Consider the following 23,070-nt stretch of genomic DNA (forward strand, 5'->3'; position numbering starts at 1 on the left):
TTATCCCTCTTATTAGAAATTGATGGTAGGCGGATCATATGCTTGGAGAACACATACTATGAGGTCACGAGGGAGTCTCTCACATCCAATATCAAGTAAATGGCCAAAGTGTAAATTTTGTACCTCACTTTCAAATCTTCATCATCTTTTATGAAGTCCACTAATGACTTAAATTGCCGAACTGAGCAACGAGTGCTAAAAGCCACTTTTTTCTTCCTCTTCTTCTCATCCCTTCCTTTCTTGATTGCTTCACCCTATCACTGTATTCTTCTGCTCCTCTGTGTCAACTGCTTCCATGCCTTTGATGCCTTTTCACTTGTTCAGACATATTCTTAAACTTCTCCCCACCCTTAAGAAATTCTCGTCTAAACAATATGTAGCCATTCTTCACTTCTTCACTTGGCCCTCCTTCTACAACAAGCATAAATAACTAAATATGGTCAGTTGAACAGCTCAACTTTCTTTGCATTTCAAAAAAGTTGTCATTACCATTTCCAGTGTAGTCATTCACATTATAGGTGTTGTTATTTAGCCACAAAATGAACCTCGACTATTTACTACTCAAATAACTAAATTTGCTGATCACGTAATGAATGTTATTGCTTCTTTCTCACTTCATAGAACAGAGCAGAAAATAGAGACTAATGACATAATATACTTTAACAACAAACTAAAAACAATCTAATCTTACCAAACCTATATAACTCAACCACTCAATTCCTATTACAACTGCATATTACCGTTTGTCATAGTCACAGTTACTTGCCAACCCCTCCATGACAGCAATGCGATTGATGCTTCTCAGCACTTCAGTGACCTCTACCTCTTCAATCCTCAAACCAGCAGATTAATCTCTACCTCTTCAATCCTCAGACCAATAGATTAAAAAATAAATGAATATGCATCAAAAGTGATTCTTTCTCGATGAAATGTTACAAAATTTGCATCTTCAAGTAACTTATATTATGGAAATTACTACTACACAGTGCCACAGATGACCAAGTAAATAATAGCAATACATAAGAAGGCCATAAAGGTTATTCTCACTTGGTACATACTGAAATGAATATGCATGTTCATCCCCAGGTAAATTGCACCGCTAAATGACTGAGGTTATGCCCATTAGGTAGCTATATCTTCAAAACAGAGTTCTACCCACGAAGAGTCACCCCTTTCAATTTATTTTACAATGTTAAATTTGCATAACCAATATGGGGATATAGCTGAACTCATTTTAGTCCCATACACAACGCTAAAAATGTGCAATGTCCATTACACGAATAGACCAAACAAGGGGGCGGAAACAGGAAGCATCCACTGGCTTATGTGCGACAGTGGTCTTAATTTATGGGCTTCTAAAAAGTAGTGTAGCAATCATAAACACACACGTATATTATGCCTTCCAACATTACAGCAACACAGCAATCAGACAACAACAATCAGAGAGATATCTCGTCAAACATGGACCGAGTTATATGAATCAGAGCAAGCAAACAACTTCTGTAATTCCGTCACACACAAAAGCACCGACTTTTAATCTAATCTACCTTTACATTCCATTTTAAGCCTTACCATTGCTTCCCCCACTTTACAACCAACATTCATCGTTTTCCCAAATCAAAACACTCCAATCAGACAAGCATAAGACGGAGAGATTTAGGTGGCTTACCGAGGTCGGAACGAATATCGACTTCTTCCTCAACCGGTGACGACCTTACAGGTGCTCTCCCTCAGAATCTCTCTCTCTAGCCCCCTCTCCCTTCTGAAGATTGAAGCTTGTCACTGGTTTATTGCTTCTCACTGCGACCCACGGAAAAGACGAAGAAGCGGACGCTATTCACATTCCTCGTTCACAATTCCTCAACCATGGTAATGTGAGACTTGCGACAACCATATGCAGTTTGCCGAGTGCAATGTGAGAGTTCGGAGAACCCTATGGTCTATGCAGTTTCACGAGTGGAGAACCGCCAACCAAACTCCAGTTCCGTTGCATAATATCCTGCCCTTTGATTCCGAAAAAATGAGGGCATTTCAATCTTTTGGCGAATTATCCAAATTCCATATGATACCCCATGCCCATTTTGTCATTTCAGTAATTTACATGCCCATTTTGTCATTTAGAATTCAACAGTCATTTTCTTGTCATTTTCCCAATAATAATAACTAATTTCACAAAGAATAATTAGATTATTTCACAAAAATATTAATTCTAGAATTTCTCTAAAAACTTCAATGAAATTAAGTCATTGCAAGAAATCATTTCGAAATTATCATATTTGGTAGATCTTAAAATGTCTTTCTCCCTTAATTATTTAAAATATTTTTTCAATTAGAGATGAAGATAATAAAACTTACATTATAAAGTTATAAATTTAATTATTCAGAAAAAATTAAAATATTTTACGATCCATTCTTAACAATATGAAAAAGTATAGAGTATTAAAAGGAGATTTTGAAAATAATTAACAAAATGAAGAATGATCATATAATCTATATATCTATAAACCTTATAGCGGTCTAGTGATTAGTTCACGTAAAAAGGTGGAAACAGGCCTGGTCTTACTCTTAACAGGCGAGGCTTGTTTGTAACCTATAGGCCTGCACCTGACCTATGGGCCTGTTACAGGCTTATCCTTAAGCTTGAGCCTAGTTGTATAAAGGTCTGACATGACTTGAAACCTGTTAAAAAGCCTGTATTTTAAAAAAATTCAGATTACAATGATATTTTTTAGAAAAAAGGCGAAAATTAAAGAAGCGTGCATAATAATTAATTTTTTAGTCTTGTCTTTTATTTAACTTTTAGCATCATAAGTACTATTTTAATCTTAATTACAATTTACAAGGATATTATTGAAAACTAGTTTTAGTTGTATGTTGAAATTTGGGACAAGACTATGTTTAAGTACAAAAAAAAAGACAAATAAATAAAGAGAAAAAACTATTAATTTTACATTGAATAAAGAGAGTATCATAATTTAATTAACATAATACATAAGTTAATTAATACATCATTCTTGGAACATAATTTTTCTTTCCTATTTTATTTATATTTTAAGATTTAAAGATCATATTATTTCTTGATATTTTATTTTAAATTATATTTTTATCTTCACTTGTTAACTAAACTTCAAAATCTAAGGAAGAACTAAGCTATTAACTATAAATTAAAATTAAAAATAAAATTAAAAGAGCACATTAACAATACCATTAACTAATTTTTTATATATTATAATTATAAATTTCTAACAGCCCAGGTTAGCCTAATAGGCTTAATAGGTCTTTTAGAGAGTCTAAGCTGGCCTATTAAGTTAAACAGGCCTGAGCTAGGCTAGACCAAATAAAGGTAGGCCATAAGCCCCTAACAGGCCACCCAGCCTGTTTCCACCTGTAAATTCACGTAGAGATTTTAGATGATAGTTGTTTTTTTTTTAACATCTTATTGGTTGTTAATTGTTAATGTCAGTGTCTTTTTTCAGTGTTGATGCTTGCATTTGCATTGTTAGTTTTATCTTCATCATTTACTATCTTTCTGTTTCCCAATGTTTTGAGAGAGTAGGGTCTTTCTTGAATTGGTGATTCTGTACCACTAGGTTTGGATTGCAATAAAAGTTGGGAAGAGAGAAAATAGAGAGGAGAAAAAATATTAGGGAGAACCCTAAAAAAATATCTTTAAAATTTAAAATTTCAAATCAATTTTTTACCATACTTTAATAGCAATTGACTGTATTTGAAAAGCAAATAACAACTTATTTTTGTAATCATTTCTAATTTGGAATTTTGAAATTTTAAAGGTATTTTTTCAAAAAATTTTCAAAATATTATGAACCCTCTTATTTGAATGGATGAGAGAAAATATAAATAAAAAAAATAAGTAAATATCTGAATAACTAAAAGCATTAAAGGTCATTCAAACCAGTGTCCTCATTCATCAAATTTCAACGAAAGCACATTTATTTTGGTCTAAAGTATCCCAACACTATAAAAGCTTTAATAAGCTTATTATTCCAAGTTGTTATGACAAATTGCTATACAAATAGGTAAAAAAAGAAAAAGAAATGGGAACGTGATAATGCAACTAACAAATAAACAAAATCCTCAATTGAACCAAAATGAGAGCACCATATGATCTGAAGCAAGAGCAAGTCGGAATATATGAAAATTATAGTGATCCAAATGAGAGTGCCTTGTCAAGATCGGTAATAAGATCAGCAACATCCTCAATCCCCACAGAAATACGTACAAGATCTTTAGTTAAACCCATGCGAATACGCTCTTCTTCAGGAATGACAGCATGTGAAGTATACCAAGGCAAGCATATCGATGAACTACACTCCCTGACAATACCAACAAAATTCACAAGAGTTTAAGCATTATATTTTGTAACATCAAGCTTATCCTCTAAATGTAGATCTAACAATTCTTATTATAAGACCAATTCCTCCTTATTATTAGAAGACCAATTCTTATCATTATATCAATTCCTCACGATCGCTATGTTTGGATGGAGGGAGAAGTGAAAGGAAAGTGGGAGGGAGGGAATAATGGGAAGAAAAAATTTCTAAAATAATAATAATATAAAATTTACTATTTTGGGGATTTTTTTAAGTATTCTTTCCTCCCTAATTTTTAATATAATACCCTCAGTCTAAACACATTAATTTCTTTAAATGTCCTTTACTTAAATTTTGAATTAATTTCTTCATAATTGTAAGGTTGTTAATATGGTCTACCAGGATGATTTTAGTTATTGATAGAATAACCTTGGAGAAAGGAATACAAGAAATTATGATAGAGAACTATACAATATCAAATTTTGACATGCTAACTCTTAAATTTTCCATTTGCAACTGAAGTCTCTATCATTCCCTGCTATCTTACCATTTGGGTTAACTATGATAGAGAAGTCTCAAAGGGAAATAATATGTATAAATGATAACAATTTACATGAAATGTATACTACAAAAAAAAAAAAAAAAGACTTACCAAAACTAACAGTCATACTAAAGTATTTGGTACTTTCAACAATGTGCTTTGAGAGCGATAGTGAGCCTGTCGTGAAGCTAAGCACAGATCCTGGCCCGCTCGCCTATGAAATAGTAACTCAATTAATGACTAAAATTATTTCAAGCATATATAATAAAAAAAATTAATATACTACCTCCGGTCCTTAATATAAGATCTCGTTTGACTTTTATTTTAATCCTAAATATAAGACCCCAATCCACTTTGTCTCTCATATTTATATATTTTTTTCCAAGTTAGTCTTTCTAATAGTGATAGTTTTAACCAATATACTTGATTAGCAAGGATATTTTAGGAAAGACAATATCTATTTATTACAAATAACTAACTTAATTTATTTCCTTAATTCATCAAATTAGTCAACTAGTTCTTATAATTAGGACCGAAAGTAGTATAATTTTAGTAGGCAAATTATACCTGAGAGTGGTGCAAGTCATATCCAGGATGACTAGGAAAACCAGGATACATTATTTTCGTAACTCCAGGATGGGAGGCAAGAAACTCAGCATCCATTTGTGCATTTTTCTGCAAAATTTAATACGTTGAAACCTTAAATTGGAAGCTTAGCTATGCATAGAGATACTATGAAATTTTGACGAAGCACCGTTATTTAATACATTATTCAAAATTCATTACTCCATACGACACTGTATAATTTTAGAAAAATCCAACAGGAATATTATAGAGAAACATATTAGTTCAGAATATTAACTAGTGTCTCCAGAAGTGTTATTTATTTGTAAATATGTGTGTGTACTCTTATAAGTGGCTATATGTAAACAAGCCATTTTAATCATCAAATGAATTGTGCAAAAGGTGAATATATTGGAACGAAAAGAATCATATTGTTCGTATATATAGACTTGAAACAACGAATAACTTTAATTAGAATGTTTTGCGAGGTACATACCTGTTTCTCCTTAACTCGTAGAACCATTGTTTTAATTCCTTCTAAACAGAGCCAGGAGTCAGATGGGGAGAAGGCAGCGCCCGTTGTATTTTTAAAAGACTCCAAGTGTTTTGCCAACCTTTATAGGATGATCAAATGAAAAAAGAAATATGAGGGAAGCACATAGATTTACATTATTTATCAAATACTGATTGAAAAAATTATCATTAAATTGAAATTTAAGTCGAAAATTCGTTGTATATATAATGATCAGGTTGAAAAAGGCTCAAAAATAAATCGGTATCTTCAACATCTCAAGTGTTTGAACACAAAGACTAATTAGAGCTACTACCCTTCATCTCTTGTAGCGAGGCTCCTTGCCAGGACACTACTATTCCGGCAACAAATTTGGTATTTGAATGCATAACAATATCTGGAAAAAGGAAAATAGGAACATCATTTAACAGAAATTTATTTATTGTTTAATTTGTATTACATGTAGGGTGTAAACAAATTCCAAGGGTGCCAAGCGCAGTTGAAATAGTTTAATTCCTTGAAAATTCCTTCAATTATTCACACACAAAAAAAGTGAAAAGAGAACATTAATAATAGCATTGAGAAGCATGCATGCATGTTATTAAATTATTAAATCCATTTATATTTTATTGTCTTTCGTAGGGATGATTTAATATAATGTACCTGCTCCCAGGTCTAATGGCTGACTTAAGGGGTGTTTGGGTAAGATTAAAATTATGGTTTCAGAAGTGCTTTCATAGTGTACAAGGTAAATATGTGGAGGAGTATGCCTTGATTTGCGGAAAAGTGCTTCTAAATAGTGCTTATTAGGCTTCCTAAACACTCCCTTAACACAGGAGACATTGCACTATTGTCCACCAATACAATAGCACCATGTGCATGATCAATCTCTGATATTCTCTGCACATAAATCAAGAAAAAAATCGAAGAAAATTAATTTTCTTACATTTAAAAGAATTCCATACTCCAAGTTACATGCCATACATAAAATTATGTGAGGTTGCGTCCACATAAGAACATAGATAAGAATTATATGAGCATGGCCTTTTACTTCTTTCTTATGAAATCAAGTTGTACGGCTGAAGTAGAAAATGACTTACTCGAATATCACATATTTTGAGCTGAGGATTGCTGGGACTTTCTAGCCAGATCAATTTAGTGTTAATTCCCATAGCAGCTTCCACATTCTCTAGATTACTTGTATCTACTTTTCTGTGCGTTTAAACATTATAACCTCATCATCATCATCTTCTAGGAATCAATCCAACAATATAATTTTCTGTTTGCACAATTCAGTACAATCCAAAGGTGGGGGGAAAAAGGAAGGCATCCCAAAATCTGAAATATCAAACTCACGTCACTTTAACTCCTTCTTTTCTTGCAGTCAGTTCGTTCAAGAATTTATATGATCCACCATAGATATCCTCCACAGCAATGATTTCATCACCTGTATTGAAATTATCTATAACAGTAAATAACAATAAAAAGCAAGCATTCAGCAGAAAGTATGTTGACGCAAGTTGTCCCTGTGATTTTTTTTTTAATGGAAACAAAATTTTATGGATTTCAATATATGTATTAGGAATATTAAAAAACTAAATAAATAGGATGAGGAAATGCACCAGGATTCACCAGTTCACAAACAGCAGTCAAAGCAGTCATTCCGCTGGTGAAGCAGAAGGCTTTATCTGCGTTGTCAAGCTGTGCTAATAACCTGAACGCACAAGTTAAGCCAAGTCATCAAAGAGGATCTAAAGAAGAAAGAACTGTCTATAGACAAAACCAAGAATAGTTCTATTCACTTTTCCAAAGTATCTCGGGTAGGATTTGCACTTCTAGAATAGCCATATTCACCAAATTCTGTAGCAGATTTCTTCAAGAAAAACATATAGAACACAATTAGAATATGCAAAGAATATCATGGAACCAATATGCTTAAGATCTGAGCATAAGCATGGATCAAATTTTCACCATTTTGAAAGTAGCAGTTTGGTAAATTGGTGTCGAGGTTGCTTTATAAGGATCAAAGTCATTGTGATAATTCACCAACGTTGTAGACATGCTAGGTTCGCGTGTCGGCAACTTTTCTGCAAAAAGAAGCTAAAACTATTAACATTTAAATCAAAAATCATATGTCTGTGTGTGTATAGATAGATTGATAGCTATTCTCACGCACACACAATATAAACACAAGAAACACATCACAAACCATTGGCCAAAAGCACGTTAGTAGTGCTCTTTCCAATACTGTCGGCCTCCGCTTGGATCAAATAGTTTACTATGAACCCCTTTGCATGGATGGGTCGTTTCGACTTCAAATTGTTAAATCCCAAGCTCTCCCATTTATTTGCAGCACTTCTACTCTAGAACACAATGAAGAGAAACGCAAGCATTATATTGCAGATGCTTTTGACAGTTCAAGTTTATCGCTCTTTAAGCATATACAAGTGTTTGAAATAATGATCGTTACGTTGTTACTTTATTGCGGGGATTAATGGCGACTGGAGCCACGAAAGGGCTGACGAGAAAAGTTGAGGCCAATGCCATGAATAATAAAGATCAGATCAAGAAGGAGAGATCGCTAGGTTTTGGTCACGATCTTCGAGGCTGTGGAGATGAAATGTGGTATGAATAAGAGCCATGCATGCACGTATATATATGCTCATAATCACATTTGAACTTTTTTGAATGAAAGGTGAAGTTGACATTATTGAAAAGGAAAGATGACCAGAGGGATACAGAATGATTCTATGTCGCTTTCAAGGGGCTGCTTCCGTTTTGGGATATTCTCTTTTTTATATTGGTGAAAGCAGCCCACGTTTGATTGGACTATACGCTCTTAGCTTCACGTACATTATTGGAAAAGAAAGTCATATACTCACATTTTCACATGTGATGTTTTTTTTTTTTTTTAACCCGTGTCCTAGGATAGCCCTTATGTCACAAGGACTTAAACAAGCCCATACATGATCGGAACCATTACGATTGATGTCTCCAGCCTTTACAATGCTGCATTATCTAGTCTGGAACTTAAGATCCATAGTTAAGTTGCAACAATTCCTACTAGTCGATCCAACCTATCGAGCTGTCATATACAATGTTTTAAGGATCAGATTAGGCATCAAACCGATAAGATAAGTGACTTTGATTTACGATTATGGTTCAACTAGGTTGGATTCTAATGTTATATTGTGAAAACAATAATACTTTCTTTGGCATTAATTTTTTGTTTGGGAATTCCTCCTTATCCTACATCAAAGATATTGATTTCTATTATCTTCAATGTGGGTTTGGCAGAGTAAGGCAGAGGAGGTCCGTAAGTTTGAACTGGACTCTGCCAAAATGACTAATGTATTCTTTAGGGGCGCATTGAACATCACAAATCTGGGTAATTTATACTTCCTTCAATCCTATAGATATGATATGAATACCTAAATTACACATATTAAAAATTTAATTAGAGATAATAAATGTATACAAATTATATTTTATTTTCAAAAACATCTTTATTTATGGAGGAAGAGGGTAAGAGAAAATAAGTAAAAAAAGAAGTAATAATTAATACAATGATATAACATGTAATTAATGGGGGCAAAAATGAAAAGAAAAATTTAGTTAAGATTTTGGATATTTCTTGAATGTATCTTTATAAATAAGACCATGCCTCCCTCAAAAATCATATCGTATATATAGGACTAAATTGAATATTATATATTACTCTGTTCCTATACATAAGTTACTTGTATCTCATTATCGTATATCAATAAATTTATTAAGTTGATAAATCTTTTTACACTTGCCCCTCTTTATAAAAAGGGTGTTGGCAAAAAAAAATATGTTGTACATTTTCTCACATTTTTTTTACTGTATTCAGGGGTAAAATTGAAAAAATGTCATTAATTACCCTGCAAGTGACTTATATTATTTTAAAAAAATTGAATTTTTCTCCTACAAGTCACTTGTAAATAAGAACATAACCGTATATACAATATCATGTTTAATTTAATAAACATACTACTTTGGTCCTTTATATAAGAATTGGTTAAGGGTTATATTTGATTCTAAATATTTAACTTCAATCTATCTTGTGTCCTAAATTTATAATTTATTCTCCAAAGTATCTATATTAATTACATATATATATATTAAGAACGTTTCCATCTAATAATAGTCATGATTGAAATTGTTACTTCAGAAAAGTCAATTTATATTTGTAACAAATAGCTAACTTAACTACATTTTTTAGGCTATCTAAATTAGTTTAGTGGCTATTATATTAATGACAAAAAAAATAGTAGCACATATACATATATATATAGATATATATATATATATATATATATAATGCTCTGAATATCCATGTGAAAATAATGAGTTATCGCCCAAGATACGTCCTCCCCAAAGCCTCCTTCTAAGAATGATGGCTCTTCGGCTTTGACTTTGACGAATCAGAGAGGGAGAGTCCCAGTCAGCTGAAGACTTATCGGAATTGGGATCTCATGAGGTCCCATATCTCATAGAGTGGCGTCCCCATATTTACTTGTTTTAGAATATTTTTGTCTTAAAGCAATCATTATTCTATTCAATTTAGTTGAACATAAATATAAAAATCAACAGCAAAATGTAGTGCAACTTACCACTTGACTTTGATTTTAGTGGAATGAGTTATAACTACTTGAGTATGAGATTTCAAATTAAGCCTAATAATACTTGAATTTGACTCAATAATGCTATCTTCATGTAATTTTATGAAAAAGTCAAACAACTGAAAACAGAGAAAAGTATTGAATTGGCGTGCTGCCTGATGCCTTATTTGGAATGTAATAAAATAGTAGTCACTAAAAAAAGGGGGTTTTTTTTTTTTTACTGTGAATCACATGGTCAGATCATCTTTAACATGATAGAAAAAATTTTGCTAATTAAGCAAAAGAAATTGAATTTAAGATTAATTAACTGCGGTACATTAACATTAACGTTAACTTTTTTTGGCAAAAAATATTAACATTAAACCTCCGTTTGCATAGGAAGAAGAGTTGAAAAGAGACCGACAATGAGAGAAGAGAAAAAGGAGAAAGGAGAAAACTCCAGCAAAAAAAAAAAAAAAAAGGTTATTATCCATACTATTTGAATAGATGCATGAGAGAAAGCAGAAAGCATAAAAAAATGATCAAATATATGAATGATTTACATGGATGCATGAGAGAAAGCAGAACGATGAAAAATGATCAAATTTGTGAGGGACTAAAATACCCTAACCCCTTGTCACAAAAAAAAAAAAACCCAACCCCTATATCAAAATATATTATGTTTAAAATCAAATTAAAATTAACATCATTAAATAATTTAGAATCAAATCATTTGGTAAGCATATATTTTTCATGTTATCATATTTTAAAAGTAATTTAGCAAAAAATTTTATTTTTCAAGATGAAAAATAAAAATGAATAATTTTTAAAATATTAAAATAAATAAATAAATTACAAATTATCCAATATTATTAATAAATAGAAAAATTTTAATATAAAAATGAAAGGGTTAAAGTAGAAAATAAAAATATTTTAACGCATATTTATTAAAAAAATTAAATATACGGGAATTAACCAAAAACAGCTTCTTTTAACATTATTTAATCTTTTTGAAAAAATCATATTTTTTAAATTTGAATTTAATTTAGGATAAAAATGTACTCAACACTCGAACTATCTTCAGAGGTGCATCTAACACTCTAAATTATTTAGAGATGCAATTTTGCTCACAATCTAATAAAAGTGGAGCAATTCTACCTCAAGGTAACGGACCATGTTACTCCATTTAATGCAACTAAGACCTGTATATTTCTACTTGTTTTTAATATTGACACATATTTTGTAAAATGCCATCTGTAAAAAAAAACTTCATGGGAGAATTATAATGAAATCCCAAGAAAGAAAAATAATTACAAACATAATTTAAAATAATTTTTTAATATATACATAATTTAAAATAAAGATGATCTTATAACTAAAACTTTTTGAAAAAATAAAGTTATTATTGAGAAAATTGCATATTAAAAATTCTAAATCTAAACCATTTATATCTAATTTTGAATGTAGTCTAGATTGCATCACAGTGATGATCACAACACTGAACGAGCACCCGGGATGATGAAAAGCTTACTCTTTCATCTTTCCTTTTCTTCCCCAAGTTTGGTTTGATCTTCTTGACAACCCAAAATCTTAGTAGGTTTAAATCAAAATATTAACAAATTTTAAATGATGAATGGTTTCCACAGCAACAAGCGAGAACTATTGTGGCTCTGTTTGGTTGGAGGGTTGTTGAAGGAAGGGGAGGGGATAAGTGTGTTTGGTTAGAAAAAATAAAGGGTAGGGAAGGGAAGAAATTTGTCTTTTAGTGCTTCTCTTCTTTCCTTCTGGTCCCCTCCAAATTTGGAGTTTTTTTGGAGGGAAGAGAAATATTATATCTGATATTGACTAAACTACCCCTACTAGTTTTTCAATATTCCAAACTTGCCCCTCTTATTAGAAACCTTTTCTCCCTTCTATCTCTTTTCATCCGGTATTATTATACTGTAGGGGAGGTTGCTGACTTACTGCTTAGCTATTTGAAAAGTCAAAGTCTTTGTCATTGTCAATATGCCTGCATACTTAATTTATATATATAGGCTTCACATGCTATGTGATTGTTTTCTATTAAGTTCTAACTTTAATTTGTTGTTGATATAATAATGTAGCATGGCTTATATTTTGCATAGATTGAAAACGAATAGGAAGAAAATACCCAAATTGAGAATAATTTTAATCAGTTTTTGAGAGTGAAACTAATAAGAATATCATGTATTGAGCAATTGAATCATTTTTCATGTACACCGATTGATATATATACATATCATAACGTGTGTATATTATAATTATATGTCATGATGTGTGTGTATTATAATCTCAAATAGGCTGCAAACATGCATATATATTAATATATATATATCATAGCATGTGTGTATTATAATTATATCATATATACATATCATATATATTAATACACATGCGTGTGTATTATAATTATAAAATTAATGAGATAGAATGTTAAACTTTTTATCATAATTTTTTATCACATGTAAGTGAGGTAATTGGTATTTTTGAAATTGATAAATTAAGAAATAATAATTTTGATATAAATATTGTAATAAAAGAATAAAAGAGTCTAAATATATAGATAAGGGTATATTTGTCAATTTATAATTACCTCTCCTCCCCTCTCTTATGAACCAAACAAGAAATGTTCCATCTCTTCCCCTCCTCCCCAATCAAACAAAAACTATGACCTCTCTTCTCCTCTTTTCCCCTTTCTTTAATTAACCTCCCCTCCCCCTCCCCTGCGGTCGACCAAACAAATTAATCTGCCATAGTTGGCAAATTCAAATGAAGAGCGCTCCCCCTGACTTAGTTGATGTCGTCTTATATTTGTCTTTTCGAAGACAAAAACAGTTAACAGATTCCAGTAGAATTTATAAAAGGAAGAAAGGAATAAATTCTCAGTAGATTTATTTGAAAATGGTGAATCCAGAGAAATCGCCATGAGTATCACAAAATCCACAGTGTTGGATTGATGGGTCTGCGTCTCGCCGCAAAATCTATAGCTCCTCAATCGCCGGTGCGTCCAACGACGACGACGGCGTCTTGCCTCTCTCACCGCCGCCTCGTGTGAGGAAGAAGAAGGGATAGGTTTCGAAGAAGAAAATGTCGCTGAGGTTTTGTATGAGCACCACCTCCAATGATAAGTTGTGGAGAGATGGCTACGACGATCTGGATGAAGAAGAAATAGAAAACCTAGTCCCACATCTAGAATCTTGTCCATCGACTTTTCTTCTATTGGAGGGCATCTTGTGAGACGCGAAATCAGCACCAGGGAGTTAAGAAGATCAAGACAAATTTACAGAAGAATAATAAGAAATGGGAAGATGGAAGAGTGGGATTCTCATTGTCGCCGGCAAGGGTATCATTTTAATGGAAGCCTTTTTTTTCCTCCCCATTAAACGGAGTTACATTATCTATTAACTAGGGGTAGAAGTGTTCCACTTTTATTAGATTGGAGGCACCATTAAATAGTTTAGGATACTAAATGCACTTTCAAAATATATTAGGATACCGAGTGCACCTTATCCTTTAATTTATATAAGAAAATTACTTTATTAGAGAATCTAGCAGGGATTTCACACTTGTGGATAGGGATTAAACAGCTACAAAGCATGAAATAGCCAGTGGTTAGTGGTATGAAATTTTAAAGTATGATTTTTTAAGTCGCTTGTAACATCCCAATGTTTAATAATTATTCCAACATTGACAATTCTTTCGCTCAGAAAAGGGATGTCTGCACTTTCTTTCTCCTCCACTCATGTCAACAACTAAGATTGAAATTTAAATGGTTAAAATTTTACATATATTTTATAAAATGGTTTTATTAAATATGTTTTTATTATTGTTTTAAATTATCATAGCTAAAATTTAGTACTTTAAGTTTATTTTTTTTAAAAAAAATAATATTTTATTGATAATTTTATAAAATATGAAATTTGAACCGTTCAAATTTTAATCTCATGACAAAAATTAGAAGTGAATGAAAGTGGAGGGGAAGGAAACTGGTGAAACCCCTTTCCCCTTTTTTTTTAACTCTAATGCCGTGTTTTAATCATAAAATAGAGTTATTTTATGTTGCATGCGTCTTTTCACTTTATTTTATGTATGTATTGTTTTTAAAGGTTGACGGTAATTTATATAAGAAAATTACTGTATAAGAAAATATAGGGATTTCACACTGGTGGATAGGGATTAGCCCACTGTAAATCATGAAATAGGCAGCGGTTAATGGTATCAAATTTCAAAGTTTGATTTTTCAAGTCCATCGTAACATTCCAACATTGACATTTGTCTTTTTGAACTCTTATGCCGTGTATTATAAAATAGAGATCTTTTATGCTGTATCTATCTTTTCACTTTATTTTATGCATGTTTTGTTTTTTACTCAAAAAAATTAAAGGGAGGTAAATAATGTTATGATTTTTTTTATGTATGCTGAATAAGTCATGAACAAAATTACGATAAAGAAAGAATAGAAATTAACATCAGTGCCTTGGATGATACTTTATCCTATATAGATATGTGTATATATATTCTTTAATATAGTTGCAATTTTTTTAGAGTTAACATATTTAATATATACATTTAGAGGCGCACGAGTTCGGACCAAAGGTACAAAGTTTAAAGTCAAGCTCTCTTGTGTTCATTCACAGGTCCGTATCCCAAGTCCCAATAACATAAAAGCATTAAATTAAGCAAGAGGTATAAATTAAAGAGAAAATTATCCTCTATTCATAATGGTATTCGGGCATACCTGAAGTGCCGAGTAATCTCAGATTAGGTAGCCACGCGCGGAATTCCGATCACGATAATGGAATGGGAATCAACGCTCACAGCAAATGCACTTTTGTGTTGGAGGAGGAGAGGAGAGGAGATACGCAGGCGGGAAGTGTTCGGACCGGTTGAATGAATCAGTTTATTTTAAACTGATCCTATCTCTTAAAACAAAACTACCACCCCCGTCTGTCCTTATCCATATTATGAAGGAAAAATTGCAAATAACCATTTAAGACCCACAGGTTATGTTATTTGCATTAGAGCCCCAAATTTAATGGGCTTGGGCCCAATCCACCAAGGGTGGACTGGCCCATTTTCCTACATCTCCCACTCACACTTGGTGGATTAGGTGTCAAGGGTCTCGTCTCTTCGCCTCCCCTTAGTTTCATACTTAGTGCTTTGCCGTGACCGCGTGGGCATGACGTCTTCATTTGGGTGCCTCTACTAGAAATCCTTTTATAGGACCAGCACAAGTTACCTTCTCCTTTTGTGTAGCGCGAATTTTAAAATTATGCCTCAGATGTCCTAGATTTACTTATATACACTTTTTTCATGGTAAATATAATCTCTCGAGTCAAAAGTTGACTCAGATTACCTTTCTCTTATGTCTAGTATCCACACTTACGACCACAAAATTTCATAAGGGACATGTCACAGACACTAGCATAAGTGTGTATATCACAGTCAATCTTCCTTTCGCCCAAACATCACTTTGAAATGAATCAGTCGCTTTCTTAGCATACTGCCTTAGATCGCATCAATCATGACCATAGGACATATGCCAAAGTAGCAGTCACTGAAACATATCTTCATGATATTGTCAAAGTCAAAGGACACCAATAGGAGGATAATTTCTCCCTGGGACTCACACAGCAATGAAGCAGGGATCTTTCACTTGCTTCCCTTTTGCGGTTCTCTCAGCACATGTGGTATGAAACACATGCTACGATGTTACTCTTTTACTATAAGAGCGTATGTCGATTTAGATTTATTATTAACACCGTACAGACTTAGGTCCAGACACACTCAGTATCTAAACCCAAATTCTTCAATTCTGCTCATTGTTATGACGTCGACGTTGAAGAGTTTGTTGTCTGGCTACAGGTATTATGGAAGTGGGATTCCAAACTTCGATCCAACTTTATCAACGTGGATCTCATCTTGACTTGCTACACTTTAGTCAAGGCGACATAAAGTTTGTGTTTCTTCTCTACCATATCAGCATTCATTGCTGCTTTACTGGTGAACACAAATGTCTCATCTTTGTTCACTCCACATGAGTGTCAAAGGCGGTTGCCCGTGTGAGAGAGTCAACCTTTTTTAACCTGTACGACATACTAGACATTGTATACTTTCGGACAAACACATAAAGTGATAACGAAATACAATTTCATTAATGAAGCGTTCATATTACACTTTACGTATGCCAAGGGCTTGTACATGTTCTTTAAAAACTTTTTCGCCTATTGGCTTTGTCAGAGGATCTGCTACCATACATTTGGTTGAAATATATTGTACAGTAACAATCTTTGTGCTATGTAATCTCTAACAAAATTATACTTGATGTCAATATGCTTGGTTTTGCTGTGATACTTAGGATCTTTAGTATAGGCTATGGCTGCAGTATTGTCACAGTATACCATCACTGGACTGGTACTCTCGTTTCCAAATCCAAGGTGTTCTATAAATCTCTTCAGCCATAAAGCCTCTTGCACTGCTGCAGTGCAAGCCACAAACTCAGCTTCCATCGAATGTAAGGCAATGCACGTTTGCTTCTTGCTACTCCAACATATGGCGCCATTGTTGAGTAAGAAGGTATAACCTGAAGTTGACCTTCTTTCTTCTTCATCTCCGCCTACATCAGCATCGGAGTACCCAACAAGACGTAGGTCACCTCCTTCGTAGCACAGTGCATAATTGGAAGTTCCCTTTAAGTACCTCAAGATCCTCTTCACTGCTTTCTAATGCTTTTCACCGGGGTTAGACTGGAATCTGCTCACCAGTCCCACTGCATAACAGATGTCTGGTCTTGTACACATCATTGCGTACATCAGACTACCAACAGCACTGGCATATGGAACTCTTTCCATCTTCTTTTTATCAGATTCGGTTTTGGGACACATGTCAGAACTCAAAGCCACTCCAGTGGCAACGGGTGTACTCATGGGATTGCAGTCTTTCATGTTAAATCGCTCAAGAATCTTGTTGATATAATTCTCTTGTGAAAGAGAGAGGATTCGTTTTGAACGATTTCTTTGGATCTTAACTCCAAGTATATACTCTGCTTCACCCATGTCTTTCATTTCAAAATTCGACGAAAGCCATTTTTTAATAGCCACCACCGAATCTAGACTATTTCCGGCTAATAGTATATCGTCTACATATAAGGATAATATGACAAAATTACCCTCAAACCGCTTAATGTAGACGCAGTGGTCTTCCTCTATCATTTGGAAGTCATATGAGGTTATTGCTTTGTGAAACCTCAAATACCACTGTCTGGATGACTGTTTCAATCCATAAATGGACCTTTTGAGTTTACAAACTTTATTTTCTTTTCCTTTTTCAATGAAACCTAATGGTTGTTCCATATAGATTTCTTCATCCAGATCACCATTCAGAAATGCGGTTTTTACATCCATCTGATGTAATTCTAGATCTAAACTGTTTACTATTGCCAGAATAAGTCTAATAGAATTGAAACGCACAACAGGTGAGAATGTATCTTCATAATCTATTCCTTCCTGTTGTGTGTACCCCTTTGCCACTAATCGAGCCTTGTATTTGTCAATTGATCCATCCACTTTTCTTTTAATTTTGAGAACCCACTTGTTCCCAATGGCTTTACGCCCTTTTGGAAGATCAACTAACACCCAAACTTGGTTCTTTTTCATTGAGTCCATTTCTTCTTCCATAGCTTTCATCCATTCATCTTTTGCAGGACCTGACAAGGCTTCTCGTACAGAACGGGGCTCATCATCCCCTTCTGGAGTAACTAAGAGAGATTCGCCTTCTATTTGAAAGCGTCTTTTGGGAACACTTTCCTGTTACTCCTTCTGACGGGAGCTATTTGCTTATCTTTCTTTCTTTGTTCAGGTCTTGGTGTTGACCTTTCTTGGCTCCCACTCAGATTGACACACCTAGACGATTCTGGTTTGTCAATTTGTTCTGTACTGTCTTGTTCCTGTGTCTCATAAAGAGAAACAGTACGGTCAACATCTCCTCTATTAGGAAATTCAGTCTCAATGAATGTTACATCTCTTGATTCTATTTCAGTCACGGTTCCATCTTCGTTTTCACCTATGAAAACGTATCCCTTTGATTGTTCAGAGTACCTTATGAAGATACATTTCTTTCCTCGGGGACCCAACTTCCCATGCTTATGAGAAGCATCATGGATATACGCCGCTGACCCCCAGGGTCTCAAGATGCTTAGATCTGGTTTGCGTTTTGTCCATAACTCGTAGGGTGTGGAAGCGACTGATTTTGAGGGTACACGGTTAAGTATGAAGGTTGCCGTTAACAAAGCATCACCCCAATAAGAAATTGGCAGGTTTGCTTGAGCCATCATTGACCTAACCATGTCTAAAAGAGTTCTGTTTCTTCTTTCAGCAACCCATTTTGTTGTGGAGTGCCAGGGATAGTCAGTTGTCTGATTATCCCTTTTCTTCACAGAGCTGTTTGAATTGATCAGATAAATATTCACGACCTCGATCAGTTCGTAATGCTTTAATTTTACTGTCCATTTGATTCTCTACCTCATTTATGTATCGTCTAAAGCACTCAAGAGCTTCAGACTTATGCGAGATCAAATAGACATGACCATATCGTGAAAAATCGTCAATAAAGGTAATAAAATACCAAGCTCCGTGTCTTGCCCTCACACTCATTGGACCGCAAATATCAGAATGGATTAATTGCAATGGAGTTTCAGCCCTTTTTCCCTTACCGAAAGGCTTTCTTGTTGCCTTACCAGCTAGACAGTTCTCACATAGTGACATTTCCATATTGGGAATGGCACCCAACAATCCTTCTTTTGCTAGTTTAATCATTCTATTTTGATTAATGTGTCCTAGTCTAGCATGCCAGGTGTTTATGTCAATGTTATTCGAAGAAACAGCAAAGCATTCATTACTATTGAAATCACCAACAATATCTAAAACAAAGAACTTCTTAAACAGGAAAGCTGAACCATAAAGAACAGAGTTGCTAAAAATGTCTGCAACTTTACCATGAAAGTTTACATTAAACCCAAATTCTAACAGACACAATACAGAAACCAAGTTCCGCCGGATGTCAGGAGCATAAAGTACATCATGGAGTATCAAGGTCTTCCCACCACGCAAAGTAAATTTGCAGGTGCCCAAACCTTTAACCTCGATCCTCGCGTTGTTCCCAACGTAAAGCCACTTGCTTTGATACGGCAACCGACGGTACTCGATAAAGGATCCTCGATCCCTGGTTACGTGGTCTGTGGAGCCTGAGTCTATAATCCAAGAAGAAGAAACAGGTTCTGTTAGAAAAACAGTACTAGAAACATATGAAACATGTGAATTCACATAATCCACTAATACCTTTTCGCTCTCAGCCTGTTTTGAACAGTCACGTGCGAAATGGCCCATTCTCTGGCAGGCGAAGCATTTGACCTTCTTCAGGTCTAGCTTCTTCTTCCCACCTTTCTTTCCCTTCTTCTTGAATTGCTTCTTTCCTTTTTTGGATTGAGGACCACCCTTCTTCCCTTTCTTTTGAAACTTCTTGCCCTTCTTGGAATCGGGCCTTGATTGGGAAGTACCGGCATCCTCGGTGTAATAAGCTTGTCCAGAGGTCTTGTAAGCCTCTAAACGTTCATCCTCCAGCTCCAAGTGTTTGGCTACATCGTTAAAAGTAACGATGTTTTCATTATGGGTCAGGTTGACTTTCATGTGTTCCCAGCTAGCAGGAAGCGATCTGATAACAGCCTGTACTTGCTGTTCATCAGACAGGACATGGCCTGCTTCCTTAAGTTCTCTGATCATGTTGGCCATCTCTCTCAAATGTTGTTTCATTGGATTGTTTGGCTTGAGCTTATAGGTGTCGAACTTAATCGTCAACCTTCTAAGTTTAGTGGTAGAAGTACCACCAAACTTGTCCTTTAACGCTATCCACATAGCCTGTGCAGTTTTGTGCCTCTCAAACTCGCACATAATGTCATCAGCCATGGCACTCAGAAGCGTAATTCTTGCTATGCTGTTTTTCTTCTTCCACACTAGGTAAGCCTCTTGGTCTCTCCTATGTTGGGCCGTATTCCCAGCTTCAGGTTCGACCATTGCAGTGGTTAAAGGTTCAACCGCATCTTGTTCCTCCAAGATGTATTGAACCTTTCGGTGCCATATGTCCCAGTTATCCCCGTTGAGCTTTTCTCCCTTATTAAGCTCAGCAATTATGTTCTTGGTTGCCATTTTCAGTTCTGAAGCAAATTTATCCCACATTATTCTACGTTCTCTCTAAAAGAGACGTACCATAGAACATCTTAGTTATATATAGCACAGCGAAGTGTACAATGTCTTGTACTTATATCATCCTTGATCAGAAAGTAATGTTGCTGCAAGATCCATGATCAAGAGCATACGTTTGTACCTCCCATCACACAGATACAAGCAACAAACATAATTTCCTATCAAGGATTTTATATAAGCACTTCAAAGAAAAATTATGACTCTTAGAAGTCTTATCTTCTAAAAGCTCCCACTTATAAAAAGCATACACATACTATTCACAAGATAATCATGTAACAACAATTCAAGTAATTTCATTAAATGAAACAACATATTTAGTCTGTTTACAATGCATGAAACCATAAAAAAAACTTAATACAACAAATATTAATAAAGCATATGTAAATATTACATTATTTAATATGCACATAAAGGTAATCAAGCATTGCTTTCCTTAGGCTCCTGAGTTTGCGTTTTTTGTTCATAAAAGAGGATACTAGCTCTATGGCCCAAATCCAGTAAGATTTTCTTATGGGTTTGCCTTTAGGTCCGCCTCTAACCCTTATTGCTCTTATGTACTCCATTATGACTTTAAGGTAGAATTCTGTATTCTTCTTATCGGTCATGTATTGGATGTAATTGGCGAGCACGCCATTGATTCCTTTTATATTTGTCAGTTTTGCTGCATCTCTCTCAGCTATACTTATAGCTAATGCGGGGGTCAAAGGTTGGTTCACCTCTTCTCCTTCCTCAACTTCAATTTCATTAGGGAGATCCAGTGAATCTTTATAGACTAATTGAGGTTCAATAGGGAGAGGTTCAGTGGGGAACATAGTTTCCGACTCAGGTCCGGAAGCCACTAACTCCTCTGGGTCTTCTTGAGGAACCTCTTCAGGGTCCTCCTCAGGATCCTCATCCTCAGGTTCATATTCTGGAATTCCATCACCTAGGAATGAGTATTCCAATGAACCATGATGGTATTTTAGTGCTACTAGAAGCCTCTTGCTCCATTTTCACCTAGAACAAAATAATATAAATTATTTTGAATATTCTGGAATTTTTATCCACATAAAAACACCAGAAAACGCACTAAAATACTCATAAATGGATCCTAAATTGTCTCTAAAATTATCAAAATATATATTAAAATGAAGATCCTAATTTTAGGGATTTTTAGAGACAAACCACACCCCAATTGGACCATTCACGCGCCTACACGCGCCCCTAGAAGGAAGAATTAGCGAAATTTTTTTTTTTTAAACTTCGCCCACTCTCGCTGTCGGCGCGTGTACGTCACGCGCCGCCATGGAGCCGGCAGCAGAGGACACGCGCCGTTACGGCGGCCCGCACGCGCCACCACCTTTCAGGTGGTGGTGTCCACGTGTCGATGAGGTGTGCCACGTGGCGGAACGCGCCACGTGGCAATTCTGGGAATTTTTTTTTAAAATTATTATATATATTTTTATATTTTTTTTGTTTTTTTTTTTCGGGTTGGGCTTGGTCCGGTCCTATCCGGATCCGGACCAAGCCAGCCCAACCAACTCATCCGCCCCGCCTCGTTTTTTTTTTTTTGTACGACGTCAAAACGACGTCGTTTGGGGGCTGGAGGTTGTCTTCAACCTCCAGCCGGGTCTGACCGACCCGGTTTCCGTCGCGGGTCGGGTCCGTCGGACCCGGATTATTCTCTCCCCCATATGTCCTCCGTCCGACGTCCGTTCTTCGCGTTCTTGGTGTCATTTTCTTCGTTTTTCCGAGCTCTACGCAATGGGATAATTTTTGAAGCCTAAAACCTTCATTTTTCAGACACCCAAAACGAAAAACTTCACTGTGCGAAAACGGGTCTCTCTCATCATGAATTCCATGCTTCCAAACCTACGTTTTTACCGTTTTTCAGATGTTTTTAATTGTTTTCGGTCATCTCCCATGCAGAATACTATCATATAATTGTTGGAGACAACAAACAAAAAAAAACTCTCACATCCGACGTTCATGGAAGCGGAAAAAAAACTAATAACACAGAATCATTATAAACAACTATCATGCTGAATATAAAGAGAAGATTTGCTTAATATCTGAGAGCAAATCACTGAAGTGGAAATGAAGTGCCAAACCGTGAGGCACACAACAACAAAAAATGAAAACGCAAAAGGTGAAACAGGGCAGCGGAAGAAATAGAGGATGCTCTGATGCCAATAATGGTATTCGGGCATACCTGAAGTGCCGAGTAATCTCAGATTAGGTA

General features: G+C 34.8%; 1 pseudogene; it reads right to left on the reverse strand.

The window, feature by feature from the left end:
• Positions 1-4,159: 4,159 nt before the first annotated feature.
• On the reverse strand, positions 4,160-8,494 carry LOC114759431 (cystathionine beta-lyase, chloroplastic-like; annotated as a pseudogene).
• Positions 8,495-23,070: the final 14,576 nt, after the last annotated feature.

Source organism: Neltuma alba, unplaced genomic scaffold (assembly GCF_004799145.2).
Source record: "Neltuma alba isolate B1F8T4 unplaced genomic scaffold, ASM479914v2 tig00010844_pilon, whole genome shotgun sequence".
In the NCBI taxonomy this organism is placed as follows: domain Eukaryota; kingdom Viridiplantae; phylum Streptophyta; class Magnoliopsida; order Fabales; family Fabaceae; genus Neltuma; species Neltuma alba.